Source organism: Anneissia japonica, unplaced genomic scaffold, assembly GCF_011630105.1.
Source record: "Anneissia japonica isolate Jap-2015-1 unplaced genomic scaffold, ASM1163010v1 scaffold6030_len697274_cov183, whole genome shotgun sequence".
Classification (NCBI taxonomy): domain Eukaryota; kingdom Metazoa; phylum Echinodermata; class Crinoidea; order Comatulida; family Comatulidae; genus Anneissia; species Anneissia japonica.
The window spans coordinates 235,499-246,675 of record NW_022721381.1 but is presented as its reverse complement, the minus strand read 5'-3'; the positions used below and the strand labels follow the sequence as shown (position 1 = coordinate 246,675).

The following is an 11,177-nucleotide window of genomic DNA, read 5'->3' as shown; positions in this document are numbered from 1 at the left end:
TCAAAAGTTCAGGTGTGTATAAGAGACAGAGTTATTAGCGTTCAACTAAAATTAGTACAAGGATATTTTCCAAAATTTTATTGTATTTGGATACCATTAAAGTTTTGAAATAAAAAGGTTTCGTAATCCTTGAAATATAATTGTAATTTTTCCGATCTGTGACTTAACAAAAAAAAGTTAGATGACTTATGCAAAATAAAAAGATTTATTTCAATTTATTGAGATAGTTTTCACAATTATTTTGATGACAGTATGTCTTTAAACTTTATAATTCCATTATTGTTTGTCACTCCATTACATACGTAATATTTTCAATAGGATTCGAAGTTACGTAATATAAACACCCCCTTCTCATAAAGTAATGTTTTGAGTGAAAATACTGTACCACGTATGGGCGAACCAGTTAACCACCGGGAACCATCAACTGGAGATGATGGCGTGCTTTGACCTTAATATAGGCGCAGTTAGGTCAACTTCACCTCAACACGGAAGTTATGAGATCTGTTGTTGTTTTATTAGGGAAATAATAACAATTTTTGTGGAGCTGAACGTTGTTTGTCACATCCTAAGTAAGTACGTCCTGTAACTGAATGTTTATTTTAGTCCCATTAGGTCATTTTACCGAGTAATCATCAACTTTCTAAATGTAGGCGTCTTCATTAAATGAAAGTATTTTCCGTGCCGTGGGAAGCCAAGCCTTTCTAGGCCTAAAAATAGGGCCTGTCGCTTCTGCTGTCTTCATTGTTGACTCCGTACACTACGTAAACTCCCTGCTCCTTGATAATCTGTCTGCTGTTGCCCGGCCCTGATTGGTATTCTAAAATTCTCTTACTTACGGACTATACTGATAAAAAAAATAAATAAATAAATAACGGACAAAACGTGTTCAATAATCGTGCATGTGCCTGCAGACTGTAGATAGGTGAGTAGAAAATATTTAATTTAATAGAAAATATTTCATTTAATATTTTTATAAAAAAAACAAACCGACAGTGCACTGAACTGTTGTGACATCATGGATAAAAGGAGACATCAGGAGGGTTCTCTTTAATCAGACCTACTTACACTAGGCCTACAGTACAGTAGTACTACTAGTAGGCTTAGCCTGGCCTTGGCTTATGTGGTTTCTTATGACACTTTATGGTTAGTATAGGTACAGTCCTACATAAAATATAGAAAGAATTGCTGTAGCCTGTATATATGCATGTGAGGTTACATTTTTGGTTGTTTAGAGTAGACATTTTTTGTGTACTTCATGAATCACCATTGATTTGTGTAATTAATGTTCTTTTTTTATTTACTGTATGTATTCTTTGTTGACTAAAAATAATTGGCAGTACTGAGTATGCTTGTGCATGGAATGGGATGTTCTTATCAATTTAAAATGTGATCACCAATCTTTTACTCGCACCTTAAATTAATGTACTGTAAACCTGATAAAGACATGCACTTGGTGTTATGACATATATGCACTTCCTGGCATGTGACTAATTTAAATATTCATCTTCACTGACATTAACCACATGCATTTACACTGACTTATCTTCCACTGTGTTGACAATTGTTTTTTATTGCATAAAGTGATAAACATATATAATAATTTGCAATAATATTTACACTGCAACAACACTTTTTTTAACATCAATGTAAAGTAACAAGAGGAGTAATGGACAACGTGTAAGTAGCGAAGAAGGTAAATTTGGATTCAGATCAAAGTACCAGTAAAAACAATGCAGAACAATTCAAGGAGACTGCTTTATATTCATTGATTGTAGGATAATTTACTTGGCTTTTGTATACAGGAGTAAAGCTTTGGCTCAAAATTCAAGGTCTATCAAAGGTGTAAAGAATACTTTGATCTATAATCATCATACAAACACTGTTTATGCCAATAAATAGTAAATTGTAGTTATGTACAGTATGGTGCCTAGGTGATGGGTTCTGTCCCTTTGGCTGTAGCTAGGAACGTTAATGGTTTTGGGTAAGAGGTGCTAAGTAAAGTTTTTTCAACAGGGGACCAGAAGACTGTACTTTATGTAAAATACAGTCATTTCATTTTCTTTCTAGGAGGGGATTTGGTATGCTGCTGGAGGCTGATAATGTAAAATACAAAAATGAACTGGATATGCAAAAATTCAAAACAGCTCCTAAATTAAACCGAAAGGTCCACTGATTAATCTCAGATAAGAAAGTATAATACATAAACCTGATGATGACATAATTAATGTCGAAATATTGAATCCCAACACGATGGCGTGTATTTCAATACTTGGAGTATGTATTATACTTTCTTCTCCTAAATTAAATTCCATAAAAATTTAAAAAATTAACTTTATAGTAGACAAACTTTTTTCATTAAATTACATTAATATTATATTTACCGTACTACTAGGCTCTAATGCTTTTTTTTATTCAAAAGTTCTGCAGGCCCTACAGTATACAGTAGGCCTACCTTAGTGTAACCTACTGTACACTACTGCAGTACCATTAGCACAGTGAGGGTCCAGCTTTGCACTAAGCCAATGTGAAGTACTAGACAGTCAGTGTTTTTCTACTGACCAATTTAAAAGTATAATAATACTGTACTTTGGACAATTTCTGAACTATGAGACATCTCCCAATTGTGAACTCTCAATTTTACAAACTCAGTTTGTCGCGCTGACATTGTTACAAATGTTATTTTCACACTATATTTTCTCACTATACAAAAATCTTATCCGCGAAGCCAAGAAAGAAAATATTTAAACCAATAAACCGACATAAAACTTCATTTACAGTAAAGCAAAAATATCAGTCGTTTTCAGCTGATATACTGTATTTCAAATTAAAACCATGCATGCTTATTCAGGCAGCTACCGTTACACTAGGAATGGTGAATCTCGCTGTTTGTTCATTGGCGGTGCTATTCCAAAGGATGAAACTAGTGTGGTAAACTACAGTATTCAGGAGTGTTATGAAGGGAACAAAAAAATTTACAATTTCTGTACAGTAAAATTGTACTTGTTATTAGCATTATATTATAGTGATGGTTATTTAGTAGATTGAGTAATCATACTGTAGGCTATTTAGTGATTTTGATTACTTTAGGGCTATTGACAATTGCCAGATGCTATGAGTCATCTTCATTATAGTATGAATGACTAATTTATAAACAAACCAGTCCACAAGCTATCCTCTATACTATACTACTTATTATTATTATTATTATTATTATTGTTATTATTATTATTATTGTTATTATTATTATTGATTTTATTTTAAGCCCTGCCATCCCTACTTATTTTGAGGTACTGTATTGCAGGCTAACAATTTAAGCTTTCCTACTATACTACCTACTTAATAATACTAGGCCTATATACAGTATTTACTGTATTAATTAAACCATTCCTTATGCTAAAGTGCATTCTCAAATGAACTACATTATGGTATCCTTTAAAAGAGAACTAGCAAAATGATTTTTTGTTCTAGAGAGGATTTTTGATATGCCATTAATAATAGAATCAACCTTAAAATTGTTTTTTTTGGCTTTTTTTTATGAAGTTATAGGCGATTATATATGATTTTACCATGACGTCACTGGCGAAAAAGTAACAAAAGATTGTGTAAATAGCGCCGCGTAGGGTATCTGCTGCGTTCGATCTTTGCGTGTATGCTGTAACCATGCCTGTAAATTGTGATTGTTACAGCATGCATGCAAAGATCGTACGAGGCGGATACCCTATGCGGTGGATACCCTACGCGGCGCTATTTACACGATCTTTTGTTACTTTTTCGACAGTGACATCATGGTAAAATCGTAAATAATCGCCTATAACTTCATAAAAACCTCACTCTGATACCCTATCATCAAAATGATGATGAAATCCAACATAAAAATCACTTGCTTGCTGGAATGCTTCAGTTCCAAAGAGACTGGCCCCAGCATAGCATACTGTAGTAAGTGCAGTTCTGGGCTTCTAATCAAGGGATCAACTGTTCCAGTTGTGAGAATGGTCACTTTTTTAGTTACTACTGTATTGTCTCTAATAAACGCCCCCGGGGCGTTGCATGTTTTCAAAGGGGGGCGTTTACTAGAGGTGAATTGTAAAATCAAAAATTACCTAACAAGCTGCTTTAAACGGTCAATAAGTTCTTTATTTGTAGAGGAACAAGTTAATGTGCAGGTTATCTTTAGGCCTCCTGCTATTTTGCTGTTCCTTTGTTTGTTGCCGGTTATTTGAACATCAATAATTCCTTGTGTTTCAAAAAGAAATGAAATAACTTTGAGTTCTCTAGGGGTAAATGTCCAACGATGCAGCACGGTGCTTCTCCTTTCACAACAGCAATCGCGTGCTTGTCAAAAACATGTCGGCCTCATGAACTAGCACTGCACCACCGCACGAAAAACACTGTCCTCAACTTGAAGAAACATTCTCACTACGGTATATACTTCATTGACTAGACACCTTGAATCAAATCAGTGTCGAACACGCAACACATTAACAATACACGATTACCCGTCGTTTGCCGTCAGTTTGCAGCTTACCCTGTTTTTACAAGGCTAACAAAATGCCATGAGAGAAAGGGTTATTAAATGAGGTTATTTTTATTTAGTCTGATGAATATCCTTTAAAAAACAAATAGTGAGACAGGCTTAATTGTAAGCATTGCGATTTAATTGTTAATTATTATTATTATTATTATTATTATTATTATTATTAATTTATTAATATTATCATTATTTTTCCAAAATAACTGTACTGTATGTCAGTATCTCATCCTCTACATTGTACCTGTAGTATGACAGTCTTTAAGTGTCTGAAACCAAACTACTGTATCACTGTACAGTATTTCTCCCTGATCATGGCACCCTTTTCTACATTTGATTAGTGAATTTCTTAACTTTCAGTATACCTTCATTGCAGTGGGATTGAGAGAGCAGCTTACTGTAGCTCTGTCGGCTAATCTGGTGGTAGCCATTGTGTGTGCGCTGAACCATGGAAATCTATAGGTCCCCGGTTCAATTCCCATCACTGCCTCTCCTTGTTTTTCAGTTGGAATGCTGATATACAAGTTATACTGTAATAGTGCACCGTCTTTCGCATGAGACATTTAAGCCGTTGGTCCCGTGTGCATTTATGGTGTACTGGCCAATCACCACCAGAAGGACCCCACTGGAAATAAGTCTTCTTCGAGACATTCGTGGGCTATTCTTGGTGTTTACACGAATAAATCCAATCCAATCCAATCGACTGAAATCAGCCTACAGGGTACTCTCCAAGGAATGGAAATGATTCCATGTGGCTCTCCTTTATTGATAAATTTTGGAATTTTTTTTTTTTTCAGATTTTGTTCTTTGAAGGGAAGAACTCAGAAAACAGGAAAAATTGAGTAGAAATTTGGTGATCTTGCTGTACCACCAACTCTGGTAAGCAGACCTGCAATTAGTCAAGCATGAATAATACGTTATTTTAAACAGACACATTCATAAATATTTTTTTTAATAATTTCATAAATATATTTAAATTAAAAAATTACATCAGATATGGAACACATCTGTACAGTAGGCGTACTCAATTTCCTGCAGTGGGTAGTCCATGTTTTAGTCATTCATATTCAAAACTACTAGGTACCTAGTTTATCCAGGTAAGTATTCACGTACAGTAATAGACTACACAAATCAATCGTGATGTTGGTAGTCTATGAGTGAGATACTTACCTGGATAACCTTCCCTCCCTTCCTACCCTCGCCGTGATCGTGTCGATCTTTAGGGAATGAGGACGTTTGTTAGGGAGTCTGTTCGCACGTGGCGCCTTGGGTCGGACTGTTCCATTTTTTTTTTCGAAGGGGTGTTCCATTTTGGGAACAACGGCAACCAATCGGCCATCCAGGTAAGTATTCACGAAATAGACTCAACAATATCCAAATTAAATTATTCTCTCAACTACCATTACTATGTGCAGTTAAACTTCAGTGTTTACTATATTACTATATAATTTAACATAATTTTTTTCGATGACGATGCCATCATTGACTCGGGTCAATAAAAAGTTAAATGTTACATTTCCGTCATTACCTTCAGTACAGTAGCTACATGTAAATGCCTTGCCTACTGCATACAGACAAGTGACCAGCCTCAAACATGAACCCTTCATCTGTTAATTGGAAGCCTGGTGTCTTTCTGCTGTATATATTCCCCTTTCTTTTTTGTTTGTTTTATCTCATTCCAAAAACACACAAAAACATAATTTTGCTGATGCAGCAGCAAAGTAACAGATTTTAACGTATACTCTACTTGCAGTAAATAAAGACAGTACTTTACAGTTTGTATTGGTGGCAAGTTTAGTTTTTTTTTTTTGTTTTTTTTTTTCTTTTCTTCAGTAGTAAGTAACTTGTCACATTAGTTACCAAGTGTCTAATTTGCTCATATACAGTGTTGACATGATGATAATATAAATGCCCAAAGACTACTCTAGGCATAATGTGCAGTGTAAGCTTTATTTACAATCTCGTGGGAAAAACATATGAATGAGACTGGATGAATGTTTACGTTTAATCATTTTTATTTATTTTATTTTATTTTATTATTATTTAACTAGTTATCACAGGTCCCTGCAGGGTCCGGGTTCCCTGGCCTCTTGGTGCCACTGATGATGTGTCATTTCACATTGAAATGAGAGCAAATTTGAATTTGGAACATAAGAATTTGATAGTGATTTAGAATCATATATACCCTGTGTATCTACTTCTTTGAAAATATTATGAGACGATGTTCTTATAGGAATGATGTAGAGGAGTAGATTTAAGTTACTGTATTAGAGATTGTAAAAAAATATTCCAGGATTTGGACCTAGGAACCTGAGAATAGAAGTCGAATACAGTACTTGGACTACCAAACAACTGCTTTACTTGTTAATTCAGGTCAATATTGACAAGTCTATAGTAGTTCTACGTTTCTTGAATTACTGTATATAGTTGGAAGTTTTCAACAATATCACCATACTGAGAGAGCCTGGATTGCATAGTAACATATTAACATACGAGGGTGTGAACTTCAAACAAAACTCCACTGAAAGCTCTTAGGGCAAACAAAACTATAGTTCACCCTCTAATTTTGGACCACCTTTGCGACCTGAAAATTTGGGGTGGTCTTGGGTTTAGTCTCAAATTTGGAGAGTTGGCGTTAAAAGATGGGAGATGGTTATGTGGTTCTTTGGAAAAAGTGGTCTCAAATTAGAGAGGTCTTGAATTGGGGGTGCACTTTACAAACCTCTGTTTAACATTTGAAGTTAATGTTTTGGCTAGGTATAGGGTAGTGTGTGTTTATACAGTACATCGCCTGCACTCTGAAGACACAACTTGCCAGTGATTTGAGAATGTTTAATTAGCCCCTCTTATAAAATGGTACATTCCAACAATGACATTTGAGTTTATTGACAATAATCATTCATTATTGATATAGTTAAAATCAAGAAGGCTTATTTTCTGTCATCTCTTTATTTGAAGCAGTTCACTGCCATGATTAGATGATAATGTACTCATTAAAATATAACACCAGACCAGATCCTGAGAACTTGAAAAATAAACAACAACTTGTTTGTTGTTTGTCAATGCTGTTGTATGGGATCCCATTAAAAATAAACCAGCATTTGCTAGCTTTATGTGTCATCCTGGTTCACTCTAGTTTATTTTTAGGTTTTTACTGTTTCTTTTTTTTTTTAATCGTTACTTTTGCTTTGTGCAACCATTTCTGTAAAGTTCTACTTGTTGGACTACCCAAAATCCCTTTTGTAGAGCCTAGTGCTGTTAAGCCTACAGTACACTAAGATTTAAGAACAAGCCAAACCCATCTATGCCTAGGGATTACTAATGCATACTGTACATACTGTAAGACAGCCCTTGTCAACACTAGAACAAATGCCATTTCTGGCATTTGGAGTACTTGATGTTGCCATTCTTCCTCTCTCTCCCATTAATCAGTAACTACAATGCACCTGTTTTGGTTAATATTAATTGGTAATAATACAGTAGGTCAATATGAAAAATATTTTTTTTTTTTAGCTTCAGTTTTAACCATACTGTAAATAATTTAAATTATAGAAACTCTATATTTTCGGAATTAATATTATTCAGGATATTTATTCATGTGTTCTGATGGGTGGCATGTGTTCATCAATGTTGGTTTACAAATGGACCACCCTGTACTGTAGAAACATGATAAATATCAAGGTATTACAAAATAAAAGAAATTCATACACATACAAAATGAACTCTTAGTATTGTAAGTACAATAGCAGATCTCTGAATTTATGGTATTTTTCAAAGGCATGATGAAGGAGGCATGTTTGATATCAGAATATTTCACTGTATAAATTTCAACTTTTAGAATTTTTAAAAATTTATTTAAATAGTGATATTGGTATTCATTCATTTTATAATTCGAAATTAAAAAGATTCAGTAATAATACAACATAATTTTTCCAAATTTAAAGTTTCATAGTGAAAATTGAACCTCTGTCTTCTAAGGAATAAACTCCCCTCCAGAGCCTCATTGCGAATAAGTGCCTCCCTCGAACCCCCCAGGGCTTTTATTTTTCCTCCAATAAACACCCCTGTAAATGGCTGTAAACCCAAATAATGGAAGCAACATCATTTTCAGCACATTCTATTAATGTTCAACTCCAGTAGAATTCTAACCTGGTTTAAAGGATCAATAAGTCGTTATGATCATGCAAATACTGTAATACATTCTGACAGTAACTACTGTATGTGTTGCAGTTCCACATTTACAGTGCAATTAAGGGGCATTTATTTGAGTAATTTGTATAATACATATTCATTTTACAAATTACACCCAAAAAATAAACGCCTCACTCGAATAAACTCCCTCCCCCCTCAAAACACTTCTCAAAAATACAGTATGTATTTCAAAATGTACGTTGTTTTTTTTTTTTAAAGTTTTTTCATTTCATTTTAATATCTTTCTGCAAAAACGGCCTTGTGAAAAACACCAATATGGTGATACAAGTTTTCTCAGTTTTTAAAATAAAGTTGTTATTATTATTACAGTTCCTACAGTAATGAGGATATTTACAAGTCCATTTTGCAAAGCTAAAATTTTCTAAGCTCTACAAGTACAGTACTTGCATGCAGTACAGTACATTAGTAATTTTTTCGAACAGTAAACACTTAGTACCCTGATCATGTTTGTTTTAACACAATACAAAAGTACAGATAGTACAGCTCTAATTGGCAATTTGTTGTCTTTATTTGTGTTGTACATTAGTTGTTTGTACTTTACTATATACAGTACAGTACTATTTTAGGAGGTTTATGTTTAAATTGCCATTTTGATTGTATCATCAAAAAATATGTAGGTCAACTTGCAGAGATCAAATTTATAGCTTGACCTCTGACAATTATGTTTGTCTTTGTTGCTAATCTAATTTTTCAATTTAATCTCTTAAAATATATCGTACAAGTACCAGTACTTATGAACCATCGAAAACAAAAAGGAGATTACGCCAATCATTATCTCATAGATAGTCTCAACTAATACTGTACCCTTGAGAGAGATGTATCGGCGTTGCTATCATTTTTTATTTATTTTTACTTTACTCGCAGTAATTGTGTCTAATGTCGCGTCTTTGTTAATCCTCTGAGCATGTTTACGATTTTGAATTATGAGATATTACAAACAAATTAGTGAATAATTTATTTTTTCGTAATGCGTCTCCCTCAAGTTGTGATCTGTATTAAATTATTGTTCAATGGCCATCAGACATAGTAATATAGTATTGATCTCTTTGTAGCTGGAGCAGACTAGTTTTATGAATAAAATGTGTAATATTATCTATCAACTGATATTTCATCAAACTGACTATTAAACTACAATAAGAAATGCATACTATATTCTCTATTTATCCTGGTAGTACTGAAAATATATACATTCTACTATACCATCCCTTTGATTTGCTATCATGAGAAGCTTTAACTTATTTACTTCTGTAGGATGTGTCTACTGTGTTCATTCTTATGCCTGTTCACTGTACAGTAGTTGTTATAGCCTTACTTTTTACTGTGCATACTGACCATTAAAACCTAATGTAAAAACATCTTTTATTTGGTTGTTTTCTTATACATAAAATGTATCTTGTGACCATGAAAATCTAATGTAGGATGGGTCTTCATCCGGTTACGTATTAAAATATGAACATCCAGTTGTCTCCATCTCTGCGATTGGTTGGAATGCTGACCTCTGAATCTTAACCCATGACTGTACAACTTTACAGTAGTGTACGATTGTGATCATATTCCATACAATTCATATTATCATTACTTCTGCATTTAATACAATACTGATTATGACTAAGAAGTTGCTTTGTATTAATTGGGTCATTCATTGCTGGGTCAAATACCTTACTGCCTGGAAATAGGAAAAATTTGCAATGCCTGTACTTGCAGAAATCGCCTTCCCCACAAAGTTCAATAACACCCATAGTAATATTATTCTTTCTGTTGTTCATCATGTCTGTAGTATTTGATTGTTTTTTCCTTTAAAACCAGGGGGAAATTTGTGGGGGTAGGGGAGGCTGGCTGGCCTCGGCCCCTCCTTTTTTTGGAAAAAAAAAGAAATAAAAGTAAAGAAAGAAAAAAAATTGATCGCCCAAAGCGCCTCAGAGGTTATTTTCGGGCGTCTAGAACACAAATATTTGTAGGGTAGTGTTATGTCGATCAGCCCAACTTTCTGTCCCCCCTCCCCTGCCCCTTTCAGACATCTCTGGATCCGCCCCTGAAAACTGATTTATCCAGAGTTAGTAAAAATACTGTATGGCAAGCTACAAGTATTTCAATAGTGCATTGTATTCCTCCGAGTTACACGTTACAGTTAATTACAATTCTACAGTAGATTGTTGCTTTACTGTATGTACAGTAATGTATTATTGGAACTATCATTGGAAAAGTCCTGGATTATGGAATTTTTGTTTAGCAGTTTACCAGGCTTTATCGATGTTTTTAGTTTTATAATTTCTTTGTGTTAATTTTTATTTTGTATCTTAATATTGCGATAATGGGTAATAATGTGGCTGCACTCTGAAGCTACTGTAAATTTCAAGATGTACAGTAATTTATTTAACATAAGCCTTTGCTGGCAGTCGATGCCAGCTTAGTCAGGTCTCTCATTGAGTAATAAATT

At 34.0% G+C, this 11,177-nt stretch overlaps 1 protein-coding gene across 1 annotated transcript in view; it reads left to right on the top strand.

The window, feature by feature from the left end:
• The window catches only part of LOC117111522 (ras-related C3 botulinum toxin substrate 1-like), a 41,090-nt gene that overhangs the window by 500 nt on the left and 29,413 nt on the right, over positions 1 to 11,177 (top strand). The window contains exon 2 of the mRNA XM_033254451.1: positions 5,326 to 5,407. The gene's annotated coding sequence lies outside the window, so the exon portion shown is untranslated. The remainder of the gene's footprint in view (positions 1 to 5,325; positions 5,408 to 11,177) is intronic.